Source organism: Odontomachus brunneus, unplaced genomic scaffold (genome assembly GCF_010583005.1).
Source record: "Odontomachus brunneus isolate Ranch 3 - 2012 unplaced genomic scaffold, Obru_v1 Obru_scaffold_002, whole genome shotgun sequence".
NCBI lineage: Eukaryota > Metazoa > Arthropoda > Insecta > Hymenoptera > Formicidae > Odontomachus > Odontomachus brunneus.
Window position 1 is genome coordinate 4,361,148 of NW_022639452.1, and position 24,943 is coordinate 4,386,090.

The 24,943-nt window shown below is 33.2% G+C and overlaps 1 protein-coding gene across 8 annotated transcripts in view; it reads right to left on the reverse strand.

Moving 5' to 3' along the window:
• LOC116842028 overlaps positions 1-24,943 on the reverse strand; it is a 633,651-nt gene that overhangs the window by 188,958 nt on the left and 419,750 nt on the right. For 2 of the 8 annotated variants that reach the window (XM_032810678.1, XM_032810724.1), the window contains one exon: positions 5,972-5,990. The exons of the other annotated variants lie outside the window; for them this stretch is intronic. The gene's annotated coding sequence lies outside the window, so the exon portion shown is untranslated. The remainder of the gene's footprint in view (positions 1-5,971; positions 5,991-24,943) is intronic. 8 annotated transcript variants of the gene reach the window in all.

The window sequence follows — 24,943 nt, forward strand, 5'->3', positions numbered from 1 at the left end:
TATATATATATATATATGTATATATATTCAGGACCTCTGCGACAAACTCTGAGGAACGAAAAATCTCGTAGAGAGTACCGTTTTCTGTCAAGCAACCCGTATATTCACGTCGTATAGAAGTGATGCACTTCTATTTGAAGCATGTCGTAACTAGCGCGATCACTCAACTTAATGCCTATTGATTTATTTCTTTGGGGATATGTGAAAAGTGTCGTGTGTGCGTCATCCCAAGCATCCCTAGAGAAGAACTAATTGTACGTACTGTTTTTGACCTAAATCAATACAGACCTTTAATACATTACGGAACAATTGTCATATCGAAATTTTGAACCATCTTTTGTGCAGCAGGATATTCATTCAAACAGCAAAGCTCGGAACAGAACGGAACAGAAGCCTCCAGTGAACGTTCAATAGATATCCATTAAGAAGATTCAAAACTCTCAATGGACGTCCATGACATCATCTACAAGACTTGATGTATAGTCATCATCATAATGTATAGTCATACATCATGTATACATCATAATGATGTATAGAATTAAAAGATAATAATTAAAAGATAGAATTAAAAGATAATATTATAATTTATCTATTCGGAATGTATTGCATATAGTATAAATACTATTAACCTATAAATGCATAGAATCAATAATGGATTAGTAATACATTCATAACATTGTGATTCGTAATATTTGAATAATGTGTGTGTTTGTGATTACTTATGTTATTTTTATTAATAAATTTATATATTTCTCTATTTTCACAATAAGATTACTTGGATATTTTTTTATTAAGGATATTTGTGTTTTAATATAGAATTTTTAACACCCTGTATCACTGGGTACATATCACAAGATTCATATGAACTTCTCTTCCTAAAATGACTTCAATAATCAACTCCTAAAATATTGGACAGTGCTTAAGGCTTCTGGTCTCTCTCACTATCTATTTCTTTTTAATGAAGTCAGAAGCGAGAAAATGCACGCTAAAAATTCTAACCTCAGATGTTAGATAAAATCCGACAATCAATGCTATGACAATCAATATCGATGATATGAATGCAATCAGGATAGATACTTTGAACACCTTTTTGTAAGCTGTATGCAAGTGTACTTGAGACAATAGATGAATAATTCATTTCGTAATTATAATAAATGTCACCCAAGACCTGTCTGCGCGGTCATACAGCTTCTAACGCGTAAGGGAACATGGGTTGTCCAATAAAAAATGATCTTCCCTGCGAGACCTATCGTCCCTCAGAGTTTGTCGCAAAAGTTCTGAATCACCCTGTATATATCTCGCGAGATATATATTTTTCAGCAAATAGCTTGGCCGCGTGTGCGCCGGTTTTGATAGGGACGTAATGAGATCGGTGGAAATGCATTTCTCACAAAGCCGTCGCGTTAAAGCGTACCATTTAATAACTAATTACAGTACGGCCACGAGGAAAGAAATGAGAGAAGAAATTCATTCTGTGCGCGGTGCCAGTATCCCATTTTATATCATAAGCTTCGCATGAATGATTAAATATGCGTTACGCTTTTACATTTGCCATAATCTACCTCGCCAATTTTATTCAACAGACTATCTGAAACATTTCTATTTTTTTTCATCGCTCGGTACTCTGCATTTTTACGTGTGTTTCTGTCAGAAAGGCCCGGAATATTTTCACCGCTTCACGCTATCTTTTTCGCCGCGGCCGTGCACGATCAGGTAACTTGCATTATTAATTCACGCTTTAGATGTTTATAATTAGCGTGAATTATGTATGTACATTATTCATGTTGAATATTAAACACTACGATCATTCCTCGTGCCAATTGCGAATGTCGGAGATAATCCGCGCAAATCCAATGCGATTCTAACGGAGAGAGATCGCGTTCGTGACAAATTCGCGATAAAACCTTGATCGCGGAACGTTATAACATCGGGGGTGATGTTTCGAGCCGTGCCGCGCCGCGTTGCGACGGAGACGGCACGTCGCCATGAAAATATCAAGCAGCCGGCGAAATGAGCCGGCGTAATGCGGTTATGCACATCTGGCGGATCGTCTTAAAGGATCTGACCCGGATGGTAATACGTTCACCTCTCTTCCGTTTTCTCTGCCCGGTGACGGGCGTCTTCGCAACAGGAGGAGGAAACCTAACGCTACTCGTCCGTGCGCGCCCGCGAACGCCTAATGGATTCAGGTGAAATTATCCTCGCGGAATACCAAATGAGCGGTAAGGACTGTCGTATAATTCAGGCTCGTGGGTATTAGGTGTACCCATTTAACGTCACGTCCCTTCCGCTTAAACGTGGCGCCGTAGCTTTCGGCTCCGCGGGGAATTGTACTGCGGAAAGAGTGAGAGAGTGACTGACTGACTGACTGAGTGAGTGAGTGAAGGAATGAGTGAGTGAGAGTCAACGGGTGCCGGGGAGGGGTAGTGGGTGTCCAGGGGATGAAGACGCGGGCAATCGGCCAAACCGGGGCTCAGGAGTGTGCTTTATGCTCTTAGCTCCGACTTCTGCCAGGCTAATCGACCCTTACTCCCTAAACTAACGTGTAACAACCGCGAAACGACCTGTTTCAGCGCCAGGATTTCGCGTTGGCTGACGAGAAGTCGCAACGACATCCGCAAGGTCGGAATGTCGCGCTTTGGTCGCGTGATAATCAATGCGATTCGCGCCACTCGTGAATTTCAGATTTTATTCGCGGAGTTATGTCGCGTGCATGTGTGAACATTCATCAATTCTTTACAAAACAGAATGGCGCTCGCTGCTACGTAAAAGCTACGTCGAATCAAAGGAACAAGGAGGGCAATGTTGCTGAATGCGCAGTAAATATATGAAGGCAGAAAGAGGATGTAAGATATGCGAATAGTGTAAGGTAACGACGCGGCTGTGAATGAAAAAGAACGAAATAAGTGTGAGAGATGAAAAAAAGACAAAAGTGAGGAAAATCGGGTGGGAGGTAGGCAGGCAAGCACCACAGATGAGACGGCAGAAACTCAGGAGGAAACTTTAAATTGGCGAAACTCCCGGAAAAACGCTCATACGAACAAAGGCGAACGGAACAATGTCGAAAATCCAGTAATCGAAAGGATCCGCGTTTGCAGTGCGAACGGCTACGTTGGCCGGCTAAACGATTCCCAATTACAGTTCCCTCTTTATCACCTCCCACTTCCTTTGTAACTGTCGTATCTTCCTCGAGTGCGTTTGTTTCGATCTTTCGGCTTTCGACGTCACTCTTAATTAAATAACATTATGCTAATTTCGCAATCCGATAATTTGTTTATTCAAACAAAACAGTTATCATGAAGCGATAGCTTCGACGTTCTATCCGCGTTTAATTACGTTCCAATAATCAATCGTTTGTATATCGACTGGATTTCCTTTAATAGATAGTCTATTTAATCACTTTGTTTAACACGTATATGAGAGAAAAATACACTGAGAGAAAAATATATAAGAAATAAAAGATATTTACGCGCTCGGGAACTAATATGTAGTTTTATTTAAATAAAATAAACTGCTTTTTATAAAAAGTTGCGGTTTTAATATTATAGAATAATACAGAATATAGAATTATAGAATAATATTATAGAATAATATTATAGAATATTATAGAATAATATAGTTACTGACGCGATTAACGACCTATTTCTATCAGTTAAAATGACAAGGGATTGTGAAAAAATACAAAGAAAAACATTTTTATTTATTTTTCTAATTTTATTCAACGTCAAATAAAAATATAAAATGCACCGTTGAGTATAAATTTGAGTCATTGTTATAAGGAATCACAGGCTTTTATCCCATACAGGAATTCTAAGCCTTCCTTCAAACTTGTGTTTATAATTTTCTTTTTATTAACATTAACAATTGATTTTGTCATCATTATATTGAATATTTGTTGCATTAAATGAAGAAAAAAGAAAAAACATTGAAATAATGTTAATTTTTACCAATATTAAAAGACAAATTTGATTCGTGAGTACGTTGTTCTTATTAGAAAACGTATAATGTGGTGTTCTAGAATTGAAACAGTAAAGAGTTACCTTGATAACATATCTCTAGGCAAATCCAGATTCATAGTTTAAGCTTGATACTATATTGGAATTTGGGAAACATCACAAGCTGGTTCGATTAGTTAATTTATGTTCCAACAGCATCCCGACGTTATGTCAGTGACGGTTCGGTAATGGCGACGTTAAATGTAATTAACGACTGTTTCACGAACGGGAATGACCTCTAGGTCATCGTGTCACCTAAGTCACTAACCTAAAGTTCATGATATCTGTCTTCGTTTTGCAAATAGATAGCAACAGAATTACGCTCGTGTAGTATTATCAATCAACAAGACGGTTATCCAACGAAAAATACATGGTTTTAAATATTTAAATATTTTTTAATTCAGTTACCTATCTTCTAGTAATAGATTGCCGTAAAAATCTTAAAAATTCTCGATGAACCTAAATGGTCAACAGTTAATTTCTATATTGATTCACAATATCTATATATAGGATGTCCCATTTTAAATGCCCCAGGTAAAAATCTCGAAAAATACGGAAGATACGAAAAAATGTTTTAAACAAAAGTTATATAGTTCGATAAAGAACATAAAAAGGTACCATTGCTTTGATCTTGGGTTGCGCCGCCAAGTCAGGTCGAGGTCAACTTTGTTTTTTGAAATAGAAACATATATTTTTTATTACGGAATTTTATTTTACGTAAAGAAACAATTTTTGTTTGAAAAAATTTTTTATACGACCTCTATTTTCTAAGATATTTACCGAAATATCGACAAAATTATTGGTCTCAATAATTTTTTAATCGAATTTTATCAACTTTACCGAAAAATATCAAGAGATAAAAATTGTTTATTTTCTTCTCATAGAACTTTGAGAATTTTTTCAGAATTTTTTAATTAATTTTTTAGTACTTTTTAATTAACTTTTTAATATATTTTCTTACATTTTCTTGAAGTATTAAAAAACTTTTACCAATAGTACCTTCTTATGTTCTCTATCGAATCATATAACTTTTGTTTGAAACATTTTTCCGTATCTTCTATATTTTTTCAGATTTTTGCCTGGGGCATTTAAAATAGGATATCCGTTATATACTAAGAATTAGATTAATAATTTATATAAAATATATGTTTGAAAAATATGCACAGAGTTTATATGTAAGCTATTATTTATATGTATATAAAATACAATATGTTATAGGGTTAGATGTTATAATATTATATGTTATAGGGTTACAGTTACGTCTGTTTGATTGAATTTTAAATAATACATGTTAGAGAGATATATATACAATTTAAAATGTCATTTAAAATGTCATTGGCACCTGTAGACTTCGGTCGACATAACGTTTTTCCACTTACTACATATTTTACCACTTATTCCATATATGCGTAAATGTTTACTTAACATATAAAATACATAATTTTTGAGGTCAATTTTTACAATATCTAAAATAGCTAGTATGTAATATAAATATCTGTATATTGTTTTTTAAAACAACTGTCGTGTGTTTAATTTCTCATTTATTCAGCGTCACATATGTATAACGTACCAATTTCAAGCTCATCTTTATTAGAAATTTTCAATTTTCAATTTTACTTAACATTTGTTTGTGTATGTTCGCTGTTGTGTATATTTGTTGTGCCCAACGTCATATGCATGATAACATATTTTTCTTTATATCCACATATAAACATACCAAGTCTATTTTATATGATTACATGAAAACAAATATAATATTATTTATAGAGAGAATTTTGCAAATAGAACGATGATAACGAATGTATTAACTAACTTTAAATAAAAAGGAAATATTTTCTTAGTTTATTTTGTATGTTGGTTTGGTTGTTTGTTTTATCATGACTCAAGGATCGTTAAAAATATTGAGATGAAACATTTTATAACTTATTCAGTATGCTATTAGCATATTTCTTAGATTAGTGTTACATGCACATTACCTGAATTCGTCCAGGAGACCTGGAAATTAGATAATTTCCATTACTTTTTGAAAATTCGACAACACCCGATATCAAGAGATACAAAATGACATTTTTATTTTTAACCAACTTCATAAACAAACCTTTAGTAAATAATTGAAAAGTATACGAAAAATGAAAACTTAAAAAAATAAACCGCTTTTAAAAACCTCAAACTTTTGAGGTACGTAGGATAATCATACATTTTTATTATTTGTCTTCCTATAGTTACATAATTAATTTGTCTACTTAATTTGTCTTTTCCTCGTCGACTTCTAATGTCGCTAGAATACTAGAATAGGATTGTAGATACATGTGAATATTGATGCAAAATTATTTTATACTTTTTGGAGATTTTTGAGTTTTTCGGTTGATTTACTTTTTCACGGTTTCCATATACATGCCCACAACGTGTATGAATGTAGAGTTCAAGATTTCATATAACTAAATTCGTAGTGATCGTTAACTCTCTTCTATCGATTGCATTGCGCAACGCTGACTACGTAACAACTTTGGCTCGCGTCTGAAGGAAATGATAAGCTACACGGTGTCGTTAAAGCGAAACATTCATATACACATACAGACACACTCATCTAATAAGCATGTCCAAAATTATATTCGCGTCGACGTAATATATCGATCTTTCTACGCGGTTCATCAGTCACTTCTCATCCTTTGCATCGTCATCGCGTTCGCGATTTAACATGCGGATCGAACCTAATATTTTCCGTCTATGCACTTTAGAATGCGTTTTTCTCACGCAAACAAATGGTCCTTGTTGGATAATACACGATGCACATAAGCGACAAGGATTTCGCGCATTATACGCGCAAAGCTTCGACATTCCGCTTTTTGTCGTTCTCGCGAGTTTGCGAAAATTGAATATTCTAATTACCGACTCTCTTTTTCATTTCCCATCGGATTACGGACGATATTTACATGTCATTGCAGCGGCATACGAGCTTCGTGGGTTGCGCTTCTCTTTCTCTCTTTCTCTTTCTTTCACTACATCTTTCTCTTTCTCTCTTGCTCTCGACACTCACTACGGGATGGTTTTTCCCTGCCACCGAATATTTCTGTGCGCGCGAACATTTTCGCGCACTGCATACATTTCCACAAAAAAGTTACCGGTTGTGTTCCAATTCACACAGTTGCGTTACTCTCCGAGTTATTATTGTCCAAGATAACAACGGCTATTCGTGCGAATGGCTACTGTGGATGAGCGCGTGAGCTTTGGCGTCAGAATTCGCAGGCGATACAAAGTGGAGCACACCGTTTGTAAAATAATTGTTAATGTGAACGCGCGTTTAATATCTGCCCAGTGAAACCGAATGGATCCGGAACGATCGAAGAAAGCAGTCAACGTATCTCCGACGTCGATCATAATTCGATAAGGATGCAACTTCGCCGTTTGATTTGCTCGCTTCATCAGCGTGCGCGGATTTGTGTATGTGACGCCGCGACTCCAAGGCAATAGACGAATTTAGTGCCGTCTAATTTGCCCACTTTGCGAGACGATAATTTAGTGTTAATATCGATGTATTCGTATCGAGATAATTGTAACTACGATCTGTGGAATAAAGCAAACTGATATCATATTCAATTGGAGAAAAGCCCGGTAAGTGCAGTCCATTAAGTTAGCAATCAAACACACTGCAGCAAGTGATGCAGATATCATACATTGCGGTTACGAGATGATATTGGACTTGATGTAACTGCGTGGTATTCGTATGTACATCAGATTTTCGCTTAATTGAATGTCATAGTTAGATGTCAATTCCTTCCCTTTCTGAATAGCAGTGCAGTTATACATTTATAACTACATTTTAAACATTAAAATTTATTTGTTATGTATGTAACATTACTCAATGTCTGAAAGTGCGTAAATGTTTTTACTTTCCTTAAAGAAATTAAAGGACAATTTTTCTAGTTCTTCGTCGCGGAACTTTCGACTAATAAGTTTAATAAAGCGAGAAAACATAATGAAAATTGAAAATTTTTGCAAAAAATGCATTAAAATAAAAAGATACATCCATAATTGACACTTGAAATTGATTAAGCATATTTTTTAAATAAAACTTGTAAAATAATCCATATATTTCGTTATAACAATCACATTAAATTACCGTAAAATTAACGTAACATGCAAACTACTTTTTAAATCTATGTTTTCACATTCTATGATTTTATCATAGAATGATAAATTTTACGGTTAATTATTAACTGTTTTATTTATTAATTGTTAGAGCAAAAAAAGTAACTAGACTATTTTAGAAATCTATTCGATCGATTTGTAACATTTTGTAAACATATTATTTTATTTCAACATATTTTGCAAGAATTTTTAGAATGTATTTTTTAACCTCCGATGTTATAAATAATTACTATAAATTACGGTTAAGGAAACCATTTTTTTAACTTAAATTCTATTATAATGTTAACAACAATAATCTTATATGCATATTACTACTAGATTTTTGTTATTATTTACGTTATTATTACAATTTTATTACAAAAAATATAGTTGAGAAATATGGCAAAGAAATAACTATAATTTCAGTTAGATCAACCATTTTTTCTCTCAGTGAATGACTAACAGATTGCCGTTAATGCCAATGATTATGTCGTTTATTCTATCTTAGAGAAATTTGTAGAAATGAATATAGTATAATAACCGAAATATTCAACATAGAAATCAAACTTCTATCTCGAGGATATTTATAAAATAAATTGAGAGACGCGAGAGAGTAACTGCGTTCAGAGAACGTTATTTTGCAACTGCTGAAAAATTTATGAATTTGATTATATATACTCTATTAGATTCACAAATTTTACAACAGTTGCAAAACAGTTTTTTTTTTTAACGTAGCCAGTCAATGATATTAGAAATACAGAATTGGAGAATTCTTATGAACGTTAAAGTTTCAGCGTGTGCGACTGTTTTCGAGAAGTATTAAGTTCGCGTTTCGAAGAATAGATGCAAAAAATAAGAAAGCGTGCAGCTATTAATCGCTTCCCCGACGAGTGAGAAAAATCGGTCAGTAGATGTGACATTTCTGAATGCATATAAGGCAAGAACGAAACGTGGAGTCAGTTTTTCTCAGTTACAGCAATTAGTCTTGGCAGAATCAAGTTTGAGTCAGTTGTCAGTGTACAGTCGATAAATTGTATATTAACGAGCAATACAAAGACAATTATAAGCATATCTTTTTTCTTCTGTGTTGTATTTATTTATCTTTATTTTATATATCGCTTGTATTTATTTTATATTAACTCTAGAACATTAAACATTAAAAAGTTACGTGTATCCTAAACATGAGTAAATTTTACCCAGCGCATTCTTTTTTGCTCGTAACTTCCGAAAAATTTAATAGTTTATTTTTTTATTAGAATAAAAATCGTCAATATGATTCTATTAATATTTTCGCAACTCAATAAAGTTAACAAAAGTTATTATAAGAACAAAACACAAGTGTTTAATGTTCGAAAAGATAGTCTGGCTAAATTTTATCTATATTTAGAATTCTAGGACTAAGTATATTATCATTTATTGCCATTTATAATAATATCCCACAGTGCAAATTTATACTTTTGTCCAAATATTTTGGTATTTACGCGTTATGAAGAATTCACTTAAGAAGTGTAACATTGAACGTAATATAAATTTTATAGAATAGAATATTTATAGAAATTTAATATGTTAGTGATTAATTACTTATTTTGAGTGTTACTTATTTTGAATGTTAATTACTTATTTACAAGTGTTGTTATTAGTAATTTCTAGTGAGATTAAATACACAGCTTAGAATAATCTCAAGTGTTTAAGATGGCAGTAATGAAATACTCTTACAGAATTATTAACAGTATTATTGTCTGATTAACAATAAATTACTGTTGTTTAACAGTTTTATTATTAATGGCAAATGATTTTAAGTACTTACATTACGGAGTTATTAATACTTCAAAATAATATAGTAATGATTCACATCAGTGATTAACCTAGTACATAGTGACAGTAATTAATATTTGAATTTGTTACTTTAAAATATTTCTGGTAATATACTGTTTTTCATACCATTCTCAGAATGTACTATGAATTCGTTGACAATGTTCTATTCATCTTTCGAACGTTACAAGTATATCCTAGAAGTAACATCTTTCTTTCTGCATTTATCGCGAAAATAACTTAGAACTTTTTATAACGAGGACGTTTAAGAAATTTGTGTCTAGAAATAGGGTAAAATAGATAGAGATTATTGATTTAGAATGAGCTTTTATTATCTCCGCGGATATTAATGATTTGCGAGCCAGCGCGCGATCGAGAGTCGTCCCGATCGCTTTTATACATGTGATCGAATTTCGTAAATCTAGGTGAGTTCTGCTTATTGGCTCAATTGTGGCCTTGACAATCATATGATGTTTGTGATTATCGTGTCTAATATACCGTTTTCCTCTATTGTGTCTAGATCTCGGTCTGTTTCTAAATTCGTACGGATTATCCTTACAAGATAGTAATTAATATTGGAATTTATTATTCCAAAATATTTCTTGTAGTATTTTGTTTTTTATATCATTTTTAGAATGTATTATGGACTCGTCGGCAATGTTCTATTCATCTTTGAAACAAATCTTCAATCTTTGATTTACAAATATATCCTAAGAGTAACATTTCTCTCTCTCTCTCTCTGCATTTATCGCAAAAATAATTTAGAACTTTTGATAACGAAGAAGATAAACATACATTTTCTTACAATTATTATGAATTGTTTTATACGTTTCTTAAACTATAACTTATTGCTAGCTCTAATATTATAATATTTAGTTGAAAATTTAAAAGCAGTCATGCTGTCACTAATTCGCTAATATGTATTATATAATATCCGTTGTATTTCGATTATTTATTTTGTGCTGTTTCTAACATTTACTAGTAAGTAGATATTATAATATTTTTTGAATAAAGATATAAGGATATAAGGATATAAGGATATATTACAAGTATAATCCACAAAGATATCGTAAGAGTTCATCACTACTAATTTCTACACAGAGAGAACGATTTGGTTGAATCAAATAAACGTTTCTTCGGAATAGTCCAAACGAATTTTTCGATTGATCGAACAAAATTTTGTTTGAAGCAACAAAAATATTTATTTGCGGCTTAGTTCCAAAGAAATATTTTTGTTATGTCAATCAAATAATTTGTTTGGACTATTACAAAGAAATATTTATTTGATTCAATAAATCGTTCTCTCTATGTATTCAATCATTGCAACGGATAGCGCGGCCTAAGAAAAGGAAAGTGTTTGCTACAGTATGGGAACTATATACACACAAAGTGAGAAGATGCAATGGCGCAAAAAATAAAACGAATTTTTTATTGCTTATATAATGAGCAGATATTAATTTGCTTTACCTCAATTTACTTGGCATGAATTACTGCAAACAGTATTCTGTAATCACAGTAATTCATTAACCAATGATTAAGCACTAGCCAAATAATTATTAACGTACTGCCAGTATTTAATCATTGTAAATGCTGAGTATTAAATTTCTACAAGGAATATCTCTCTTCAAGTGTATATTAATTTAATTAATATTTAGCGAGCACAAAAGACATCCGATTATCAAGCAATATTTAATGCTTGAACGCGTTCAATGCAACTGTGCGGCAGCAGCACCCAATGGTGAAGCGAAAGCTCTCGGTTATTACTCTCGAGTCCGTCATTCCCATTAATTCCGCCTATTCAGTGTCACATTCCCACACACTGGCCTTCCTATCGTTTATGAGAAACCGAGCAAATATCCCCCACTTGACGCGGAGCGTCGTTACAGCCCAAATTCCAAAGAGAATAAGTCGAAAAGTAAAGTTCTCCCTTTTATCTCCGACTAACAAAAGCTCATAATGGCCGATAATTCGGGTCATTAACTTTCAAGCACAGACGCTTTCAAGACAGAGCTACGTTATGTAACCGAGTACTGCTGAATTGCGCCCACTCGGGGTCTCCTTTTCTCGCATCGGAAATTACATAACGAAACATCTCATTAAGATAATATTCTCACGATAGCGTGGGAGGGAGCACGCGCGACTTGAACGTATCTCTTTTGCGAGTCTTCTTTTTTCCCTTGCAAGCACCTCTGCCTCTGTCGCGTGGTTTCTCTCTCGATTACAAAACAATTGGTCCAAGTGGTATATACACGGTACCACGGATGTCTTATTATTCCCTAGATTTATAGACATTGAAATTTTTCGATCAGCCGTATTCGTTTCTAGCTACGCGTTTCTTATGATTGTTGATTGATTAGGGGACATTGATTAAAGCAAAGGAGATTATAATCAAGTTAAAAAAAAAGGATTTTCTATTTGTCCTATATGTTCATTCGTTTGAATGTTCCCTCATAATTCAAAAACCATTAGACACATTGAAATGAAGCTCGTTTGTAATTGGTTCAGTATGTTATCTACATGATTCTTAGATTAGTATCATTGTCAGAGTTGTCCAAGTTGAAATTTGGTAATTCCTTAACTTTCTTAAAAATTTGAAAATATCTGGAGATACAAAACGAAACTTTTATTGTTAACCGACTTAAAAAATTTTTTTTTAACCGACTTCAAAAGCAAGTATTTAGTAAATAATAAAAATGGTACAAAATAAAAAAAATTTTAAATATCTTCAAAAATTTTAAATCTCAGAAATAATTCTCAGATACGAAATAATTTTTAATCAATATTCTTAGACACAGTCTGTCTAGACTCTGTTACGACTAATTTTTAAGAGCATTTTTCTTATCTTTTGATAAGCGGTTATATCATAAAGCTTAACATTTCAACAACGGTCATCCAACAATGGTTAACGCCAGCATATCTACGTAATTAGTTTTGAGGTTGTGTATGAAAGTATCTCACTGACGCTTGTTGAAGAAATGCTGTGGAACAAAGAGTTTTATGTTAAACTGGGCAAAATTGTTGGCGGAATATACGAAATGATGAAAAATGGGTACGGTACTTTCTTAAAATGAATCAGTCAAACATCACTAAAAACAGTGAATATACACTGATTTGCAGTTATAAGTATAGCACTGAAAGTGCTCAGTGCTATATTCATAACCGATATTAATGACTATTCACTGATTCACTTTAAGAGAGTAGTGATTGCTTGGATCGTTCGAGCAATGTTTAGATGATATGTCTAATTTCATGGCAGGAGAGATATTTTCGGTATCGTTGCATCAGAGTTTGGACAAACTGTGTATATGTATATCCTAAATAATCTGTGTATGATTCTATCCTAAAATTCTAAGGATATTAGAAGTCGGCACGAAAAGACGAATTAGATAGGTAACTAACTACATGATTGTAAGGAGATAAATAATAAAAAAAGAAATATGATTATTCACTCAATTAAATGAGTTTTTGCGTCGACTTCTAATATCATTAGAATAATAGAATGAGATTGTAGATATATACAGGAATATTGATTCCAAATCATTTCATACTTTTTAGAACATTTGAGGATTCGCAGATGCTCCACGAGCATCATCAAAAATAAGTAGAAAATAAATCATAGCTCCGAAAATGTGAGAAAAGTGAGTAAAATCCTTAGATCCGACCGCTGCAAGATTCATTGAGAGGCTCACTGGCATACTGAAAAGCACTGTGCTTTCTGACCGAGGATTTGGGCTAATGGACGGTTGGCTGTGCACGCTTCGTATCGCACACGCTGATGGAGGATCAAAAAGACGCCAGAGTGGAGCACTGCAAAGACATACTAAGAGTAGTTGATATTAATCCGGATTTCATGCAAAACATCGTAACTGGTGACAGATGGTGTTTTCAATATGAGTCACCCATGAAACAGCAGAGTATGAAATGGCAGAGTTCAGGAGAAACAAAACTTCAGGAGAAAGTGCGCGTGCAGAAAAGTCGAATCAAGATATTGTTCACCATTTTTTTTCGGTTCGAAGAGCATCATCCACAAAGGATTTATTAAAAAAGTCAAACAGTGAACAGTCGAAAGTCAAACAGTGAGATAATTATTCTATTTAGGTGTTCTGAATCGTTTGTTGAACAGGATTCTTCGTGTTCGACCTGAATATCGAGAGCAAGAATCTTCGTCACTTCTGCGCAATAATTTATCGGAGTACAAATCTAAAATTGTACGCGATTTCTTGAAAGATATCACAGTGCTCGAAATCGCTCCTCTGACTTAACTTTGTGTGATTTATGTGATTTCGGTTATTGAGATTTCTGGTTGTTATTGAGATTTCTGTTATTAGATTTTCAAAACTCAATTTAGTAATGAAAGGAAAGCGTTACTACGTCATTCAGAACATCCAAACGGCCTTGGCTGAAATTTTAAAGACGACTCCGAAAATGGAATACAGCGATTGCTTAGAAATTTTTTTAATCGCTTCTAGCGTTGTATTGACTCTAAGGAGTCAGAGTGTATTTTAAATAAAAAAAATTAAAATCTATAAATAATTGAATTGATTAACTTTTAAATTTAAATAATTGATTGATCTATGAATAACTGACTTGATTTTTTCGGTATCGTTGCATCAGAGTTTGGACAAACTGTGTATATGTATATCCTAAATAATCTGTGTATGATTCTATCCTAAAATTCTAAGGATATTAGAAGTCGGCACGAAAAGACGAATTAGATAGGTAACTAACTATATGATTGTAAGGAGATAAATAATAAAAAAAGAAATATGATTATTCACTCAATTAAATGAGTTTTTGCGTCGACTTCTAATATCATTAGAATAATAGAATGAGATTGTAGATATATACAGGAATATTGATTCCAAATCATTTCATACTTTTTAGAACATTTGAGGTTTTTCAAGGTAATTAATTTTTTTAAATAGAGGTTTTTATAACAACTTGATGTTACGTTTGTAAAGAAAGTTACATGCTCACATGTATAATGTACAGTCAACAGGAAAATAATAAAGATGTTAAAAAGGATAAGTATTTTATTAAAAAATCCTTTCCTTATTAATTTTTTTAAATAGAGGTTTTTATAACAACTTGATGTTACGTTTGTAAAGAAAGTTACCTGCTCACATGTATAATGTACAATCAACAGGAAAAGAATAAAGATGTTAAAAAGGATAAGTACTCGTATTTTATTAAAAAAATTCTCTCCTTATTAATTTTTTTAAATAGAGGTTTTTATAACAACTTGATGTTACGTTTGTAAAAAAAGTCACCTGCTCACATGTATAATGTACAATCAACAGGAAAAGAATAAAGATGTTAAAAAGGATAAGTACTCGTATTTTATTAAAAAAATTCTCTCCTTATTAATTTTTTTAAATAGAGGTTTTTATAACAACTTGATGTTACGTTTGTAAAAAAAGTCACCTGCTCACATGTATAATGTACAGTCAACAGGAAAAGAATAAAGATGTTAAAAAGGATAAGTATTTTATTAAAAAATTATATATACACACATAGACAAACATTATTACATCTGTTCCCGCGTCAGACTGTTAATATCGATGGCATTCACGTGGAAAAAATCAATACATCAAGATTGGATGGAAGAAGAATTTATCCCTGGGGCAACGAGTCAACAAAAGACGAGAGCTGTATTCAGGCTGTCAAGCGGACATAACAAGCATAATATTAAATTGTTCTTTCCTATATAATTAAATATCAGTGTTGGATTATTTATCCGCGAGTCCGAGCGTTAATCATGAACGTAACACAATGCATTTTAATTAAGTAATTATATTAATTTTAAAATATCAATCTCTTATTATCCTTGGTAACGTCTCGTCTTTTGTTGGCTGCGCGTTATACATGGCCGAGTGATTCTTTTTATCGAAACATGAAATATGTATATGAAAAATGTCAAACTGTTAAAATATCGCTTCTGAATAAAGCTGATCGAAACTTTGTAATAATGACCGATTTAATGAATGGTGAGGCATTCACGGTGTGCTGCTCGATGCCGGGTCAACTTAGAGGTTGTATATTGCACTCGGCTATGTATATACTTTTGAATGCATGACAGCATGACCTCGCGAACAGGGAGAGGACGGCACGAGTGACTCTGTCATCCATCTTGCAAGCGCTAATACGAGTATCAACAGGACCGTGTTGTTTCCAGGCGCAAGCGTTTTAAATAATTAATTGGTTGGACAAAATGGGACGCGCGGATATGAGTTCGGACCCATTCGTTAATCTCATGGTTCATTTCGCGCGCGCTCTTTCCCGCTTACCACGTCCCGTGTGGCCGCAACCCCACCCTCTTTTTTTCATTACATGACACTCAGCGTTTATAAATGCGACGGCCTATCGGCCGTACGTAATTCTTGCTGCATGCACTGGCCGCTCCATTGGTGGCAATTGCCGACGATTATCGCGCTCGTACATTTCCCACCCTCTCTCGCCTCTGCCCCTCGTCTAAACTTCGATGAATTCCGCTGTTTTATACCAATGAAGAGATATTTCTATAAAAACGAGTAAAGTCTTTGTACACACAGCGTGGCCGTACAATGCCACGCAAAAGCGGACGTGAGGGGGATGCGTGCGTGCGTGCGTGCGTATCTCGTTAATTTACGATGGTTCGTATTTACGGGCGTGTGGCCAGTATTAATTGCGTGAGAGACCCATGAGAACCGACTCACTGTAGACAGCATTTCCAAATGCGAGATGTTGTCGCGTGAAAAAAGGAGAAAAGAGAAAGGAAAGGTAAAACAAAAAAATATTGAAAAGAGTTCACTGCGCCGGTTAACTTGGCAAAGAGATAGATACATCGCATTCCGCGTGCAAATTTCATCATGCGAGCGCGGACTGCAGAGTGACGCAGTTGCCGTCGGGATGAGGCTTTGTTTTCATTTTTTAAAGACACGTTTCCGATATTTTTACCATCCATGCGCCAGCTGGATATACGTTACGCGACTACTACCCTTCTATCGCTACTACCACCACCACTACTACTGCTATTACTACTACCACCACCACCACTACTACCATTACTGCTACTGCAACATTTTGCGCTTTCGCAGATCAAATCTTCCATTTCTGTAATACAACGTTTGATCCTTTAAAAATCAAACCGTTGACTCGGAATCAACGATACGCGCGAGTAATTGTAACGCTCGTGTTTAACGTAAAATTGCACGGGCAAATAACAGTTCGCACGCGACGCTTTCGTTCCAAAATACGAATAGTGAGTGATAGCTTGTACCGTGACGTGACGAAAATGTTTTCGGTAAACATTGAGAAATATCGACGCGACCGACGCATCGACGACGGACTTCGTATGATTGACGATTGCGCGAAAATACGTTCGTTGCAAATTATAATTCGCACGAAACGCCGTGTGAATTGAAATACGATTTATGAAAGGGCTGGCACTGAACGCGGAAAGGGTTAAGGACTGCGTATGCGCGACGGCGAAAAGATGCGCGTAAGTCGCGCCGTGAGAGAAGTTCAGCGGTCCACGACGGGGTGCGGAAATGAAAGTAAGTCGGCAATGGTTCAAACAAGCGAGTAACAGATAGAACAAACTTTAATTAAAACCAAAGTTTTAAGAGACACTGAAGGCGAAAGGTCGCGGCGAAATTAAATGCCGGCGAGGATTGCGTAACGCTTCTTACGAGGTGTTAGAGAGTCGCGGATACGGGAGACATTATTACGCCGGATTAAAAATGTTCGAGTTAGAAAGCGCAGTACGAGAGAACGTAAAGTCGACAGTCGTTTGAGTGATAGTAGGGGAGCCGTAGAGGGAACGTCGCAAGTCTTAATTTACAGCGCAACGTCGCGTTAATTAACGGTAACGTTTGCCCGACAAGATATCTCATAAATTGACGGTTGAGTAAACCACAAATTTTACCACAAATTATTTTACTTTTTGAGTTCGTATGGGGAAACCCAAGGATCCATTAGAGTACAGAGTAGGTCAGGATACCTAAAAAAGTGGATACTTAAAAAGTAGGCCAAAAGTCAATTTGTAAGTCAGGTTTTCATAACAAGTTGATGTCACGTTTGTAAAGAAAGTTATCTGCTCACATGTATAATGTACAGTCAACAGGAAAACAATAAAGATGTTAAAAAGAATAAATATTTTATTAAAAAATTATATATACACACATAGACGCACAAACATTGTTACATCTGTTCTCGCGTAAGCTATTAATATCGATGGTACTGCACTCACGTGGAAAAAATCAATATATCAAGATTGGATGGAAGAAGAATTTATTCCTGGAGCAACGAGTCAACAAAAAAAGAGAGAGATGTATTCAGGCTGTCAAGCGGACATAACAAGCATAATATTAAATTGGTCTTTCCTATAATTAAATATCAGTGTTGGATTACACTGTTCGACAAATTTTTATGACACGAGTACAAATAGTCATTTCTGATGTAGTTTTGTCTGCTGAACACGAATCCGTCGTCCAAATTTGGCTATAACATCATAATTTTGAGAAAAATGGCGACAAAGAGGCCAAAATGCCGAATGCAGGAATCTACTTATATTGCATCTTACTCTATTTTTCTCAAAATTGTGATAGCCAAATTTGAACGACGAATTCGTGTTCAGCAGGCAAAAATACATCGGAAATAACTATTCACCTTCTTGCAAAAAAAATTGTTTTGCTCAGTGATGCCGACAACTGTTTCTGATTGATCATATGTTGAAAACAAAAAAATCGTTGGGAAACGAGATGAGATGCATTTTTAAGATAAAAGTTAATACTTTTACGTGGCATTAATTAAATGTAGGAAACAAATTTGCTGTTTGCGTTATAGCGCCACGAAAATCCTCAAAATCGTCATTTTTTGCCTATTTGACGCCATTTTTCTCAAAATTGTGACGTAATAGCTAAATTTGGACGACGGATTCGTGTTTAACAGGCAAAAATACATTGGAAATGACTATTCGCACTCGTGTCATGAAAAAAGCTCGATTTTTGTCAAACGGTATTATTTATCCACGAGTCCGAGCGTTAATCATGTACGTAAATTATAATATTTTTACGTTTACGAAAGAAAGGATATCTTAATACCAAACGAGAAAAAATGTCGAAATAGTCTTTTTGTATTGGACGATATTCGGTTTAAATATGCAAATTTTTTTGAATTTACTTAATGAGGCAGTTTTTGAATTAAAAGTTCTCTTAAGTTGCCCGTGATATTTCCTTTTCAGTTTGCATTGCACTCAGTATTACATAAATTATAATAATATCCGTCTCCAGCTGTTATAATTAAACACTGTTGGTGATATTCGCAAATAAATTTGAACGCGCAGAAGTTTATGAATATCAACTCATAAACTTTAGATATTTTGTGTTAGAGTCAGGTGATCATTTGCACCAATTGATAATATCTTGTTAAGTCTTGTCAAATTAAAGTTTCAGAGTATCGACGTAGGAAATGTTATATTTAGACAAACATTAGATAGATTTAGTAATTGCCATTTAGCATGTGTAATTTGACATCTAATTGATAATAGCATAAAAGTTAACGCTAAGTTGTTAAATGATACATTGTATCGTATCATTTAATAAGCAAAACTCCAATTACTAAATATTTGATATTTCTACTTTTCATTATCTTTCGCGAGTCGAAATATTTGCGAAGTACGAAGAATAGCCGACGGCAAGACTTTTCTCACCGTTAATTTTCACTTTAAGATTGTATATAAGATCATGTTGAGCATATTTGTATTGCAATTTTAATCAAGACTTTGTTATACGATCTATAACTCACAAGTAATCATTTTGATAAAGTTCAATTGACTATATTAATGCTACTTACTTCCCATTTATTATATTAAACCTGTTGTCTACTTTAATTTGTTTTTTACTTCCCATCAGTAATCGATGACAAAAAATCTTTTAAAAATCAGTCAAAAAGTCAATCATTCAATATGTCAATCGGTCAAATATGGTAACATATCTATCAACTGAAGAAGTGACAAAGTGGATGACCCATAATCTAAAGATCTGGGTTCTCGAATCCTACTAATGGAAAGCGTGTTTTTCAAATACAATAGAAGATGGAATCAATTAAATGGATAATTTCAGGCAATATTATCATATATATCATCAAGCATATTTAGGAACAAATTTAGTTAAGAAAAAATTAAATTTCTAATCGGAAAGATGGTAATTTTATTATATATACTTGAATTAAATATTCTTCTAAGAGATTGCCCGCTTTTATCGAAACATCTTTATATAAGGCTCATGATTGTAACCAATTAATCAATTGAAACTCGATTAACTAGTTAAAATCAAATGCATAGTTAAAATCGTAAGTTCTTATTTGACCTTAATTTCACGTTTGACAAATTTAAAAACTATTTCCTTACGTTTTTCTTTTGAAATTCAAAGATGGCACAAAATTACCTTCTTTGATATAAAGTCACTTCTAGCTACAATATATGAGTTTATTATAAAAGCTCTGAAAGTTTCAGAAATAATGTATCTTTTAATATCAAAATACAGAGGCAACAAGAATTTTAATTATATTTTAGCCAGCATATATAAAATTTGTTTGTTGACAAAAATATTATATTAAAGTGATCGAGTACCGAAACTAACTGATTTATTCAATTAATTGACTAATCGAATGTACCGGTTAAAATCGATTAATCAGTTAATCGGTGCATGCGGTCTTAACTGATGCATACGGTTTTAAACGGTTAATCGTATTAACCTGTTTTCACGAACCCTAATATACAAAAGCATTACAAATACAAGAAATATTATTCAATTTTTTCATATTAACCACTTCGCTGGCATTGGCGCATTTTTGCGTCAAATAAAAGATGTACCAAAAATGGCATTAATGCGCACATCATTTTATTTTTTTCCCGGCAAGATTTTCATGAAACTCAGTACTCAGGGGTTTTCGGAGTCCTTGATTTCGAATCTGAACTCTAAGTTTGAAAATGGCGGATTCAATATGACGGATCAAAATGCGAAAAGTGACTTGATTATGATGAAACCTGGTATTTGGGAGTTTTTGGGATCGCCGCTATCGAATCTGAGATTAGTTTTTTTGTCAAATTCAAGATGGCGGATCAAATAGAAAAAAGACTTTGGAAATGAATTTGGATGAAACTCGGGAATTTTTAGGATTACTGATTTCGAATCTTAGCTTAAAATTTCGAAATTCAAGATGCGGGATTAGGTTTAGCGGACCAAAATGCGAAAAATGACTTGATTTGGATGGAACTCGGTTCTTTTTTTCGGAAAATTTTTAGGATCGCTGATTTCGAATCTGACATTAATTTGAACTTTCAAATTTTGATCTGAAATTCGTATTCAGCGACTCGAAAAGTACTTTAGTATTGACTTTTATAAAAATCAAACAGCATTTAGATCTTGCCATTTTTGGATCGGTTGATGCTGATTTGCTCTGTCAGCGAAGTGGTTAATGCATAATTTATTCATCAGCTGATATAATAAAAATGCACGTGTAATAGGAAAAGATGTATAAGTATTTAAATATAATAAATCATACACTATGTACAAAAAATATCGCAAACAGTATTTGCACTTCTATTCTTATATTATTTTCTATTGACAAATTATGTATAGAAACGTAAAAGTTGGGTTGCGTATATATATGTATAATTTACCATGCAGGAGGAGAGTTTAGGACATCCAGTATATAATATACTTCATACATTACACATAAACTTATTTGCTTCTCTTCATATTTTAAATATATTCATTTCTGTTGAAAATGGAAAAGCAGAGTCGAATTTTTCATAAGAATCTATTATAAAATCTTTAATACTAATTTATATAAAAATTTTAATATTAATTTACATAAAAATTGACTGATGAAAAAATGTAAAACAATTCACCTGCAAATATTATTTGCATTCTTCTTATAACCTCATGAAATTTAATACTTTCTTATAATGGCGAACTAGCATTTCGCTTCAACTAACTAAATAATTGCAAAAAGTCAGTTAAAGCATAGATAAATAAATCAATAGTCATATCAGCAAATTTACATATTACTTACTATACTAAAAAAACCGTGAATAAAAAGATTTTTCAATGATTAACGAACTGTTCTCCGTGCGCGGTATGATTTCATCCGATGGAATAATAGCTGCCGTGTGCTTCATGCACTTTTTGTGCAGGAACACGCGGCTCATCGACAATCGGTGATATTAAGGGTGGGTGTAGAGGGTGAGAGGAACGTTTATTATTGAAATCATTATTAAGTTCGACTTATCGATCTGTTACGAAATGTACATATCGATTGTATCCCTCGGTAAACATTTTACACGCGACCTCACAATTTTCACAGATTATGTAAATCCGTCAGATCCACAAAAGTTAAACTTGCAGAGACAGAGATTTCGACGTAATTGTAAATAATAGACAGTGATTTTAAACAAACATGAAAGCGTTAATTATGTACATTCAAGAAACTATATTTCTCAACGACCAATTCTTTATTCGAATTACGAAACTCTTCATTAGGAATGTCTTTAAAGATTATTTTATGAAGAAGAAGAATTTATTTTAACGATATATGCATAAACCTTAAAAGATTAATAAACCCTAAACGAAAAGAACTTTCTTTTTCAAATTTAGGACGATAAATAGACAGGATATTACATTCATTTTCGCCTATAAGTTGCCGTTTTAAAAGAAATAATTGCCGTAGAAATGGGGTGTAGATAGTACATTAGTACCCTGAATTTGAACGCCAATGGACGAAATTAAATTTTTCTTGCAAATTTTTATTATTTTATTAATTATTTTATTAATTATTAACAGAACTATCTGTTTAACCTATCAGGAACTCTCTAGAACTATTAAAAGGAAGCCAGAACTTTAAATAGTTCGTGAGTTTTCACGAAGTGAGACTTTGCACCTTGACACCTGACACTGTCAATCATCTTTATCTTCTCATTCTAATAATTATTCGCGCCAATATTATTTCATTAATTTATTGCTAATATTATTAATATTATTATGGTAAATTTTTCATTAATAATGTTCACGCTGCTGAACGTTATCGGTGCCCGCGCGTCTAGTTTTTTCAAGAAAGTCGCGCGCGCCCGACAGATAGAAAGCGGTTGGAGGGATAAACGTGACAGCGTGCGCGTTGGTATTTCGTTCCGGAATCTCTCACACTCCTCGTCTGATCCGTGGAAACTTTGTTGCACCACTTGTTCACTGCACCTACAGAGACTGTCCCAGGAGCGTCGCACTTTTCCCCAGCTACAAATTTTTCGGCAAATACGCGACTGACTCTCGCCGAGTAGAAATTTGTTTGCGCGCCAGAATCGTTTGTCAAGAACTTTCGATCGTTTAACGTAATAATCGAGTTCCCGTCAAGTTTAAGTAATCGTAAAAATCACGTGTCAAAGTTTATTCAAGATTAGTCGCGAATGAGAAAGTTCGTTACCTAAAAGGGCTCGTGATTAGGTTAAACCGCGTGATTTTTTATCGTATGTAGACAAAAAATTTTGAAATATCCGTTGTTATACAAAATATTTCTTAAGTATTGTCTAATATTTTAGAAGTTAAGTCTTGAGATTATTTTTAGAAGAAAAGTTCATCTAATGGAAAGTTCATAAATCTATGGTCTCAATGATGCTAAAATCCTATATTAAAACACAAATATCTCCTAAACTATTGATTTCATTAAAATAGTCACGAGTATTTTCTTCTAAAGATAGTTAATAAAATAAATTACAAATATAAATTAATAAATAAATTAATAAAATTAATAAATTAATAAAATAATATTAGCAATAAATTAATGAAATAATATTGGCGCGAATAATTATTAGAATGAGAAGATAAAGATGATTGACAGTGTCAGGTGTCAAGGTGCAAAGTCTCACTTCGTGAAAACTCACGAACTATTTAAAGTTCTGGCTTCCTTTTAATAGTTCTAGAGAGTTCCTGATAGGTTAAACAGATAGTTCTGTTAATAATTAATAAAATAATTAATAAAATAATAATAATTTGCAAGAAAAATTTAATTTCGTCCATTGGCGTTCAAATTCAAGGTACTAATGTACTATCTACACCCCATTTCTACGGCAATTATTTCTTTCAAAACGGCAACTTATAGGCGAAAATGAATGTAATATCCTGTCTATTTATCGTCCTAAATTTGAAAAAGAAAGTTCTTTTCGTTTAGGGTTTATTAATCTTTTAAGGTTTATGCATATATCGTTAAAATAAATTCTTCTTCTTCATAAAATAATCTTTAAAGACATTCCTAATGAAGAGTTTCGTAATTCGAATAAAGAATTGGTCGTTGAGAAATATAGTTTCTTGAATGTACATAATTAACGCTTTCATGTTTGAACATATGTCTCAGTTGCAGAATTTATTAAATTTTATAACCATGGTAATAAACATGAGAGAAGGGGAGAGGGAGAAGGAGGAAGGAGGAAGAGAGAAAGAGAGAGAGAAAGTGCGCCAATTTTGTATTTTAAGATAATGTCAATAAAAAAAAGTGTGAAAATAAAATTTTTTTACATTTTTTCATGAAAAACCGTACACGATTTCAAACACTAACAATTTTGCTTTGCACACACTCGCTATATTAGTTCTTTCAACGGAAAATCATAGTTTCGCGGCTTGGAACAAAGAATATAGCTATCTAGGATAGATCGATAATATTACATTGATAGAATTTTGTCAATATAAAAATTTTGAAAAAGATCCAAAGTAAATATATATAATTATGTACACTCAACCTTAATGAGTTAAAATATGCTAAATCAACTAAGTATATATATATACATATACATATATATGCATATGTGCCTGCGTGCACACACACACATATTTATAACACATATATAAAATAAAAAAAATATGTTTATATTATATATATGTAATGTACATATATATAAACTTTTTTAAGAATTTCTAATTGTTCCTTATAATATATATATATATATATATATATATATATATATATATATATATATA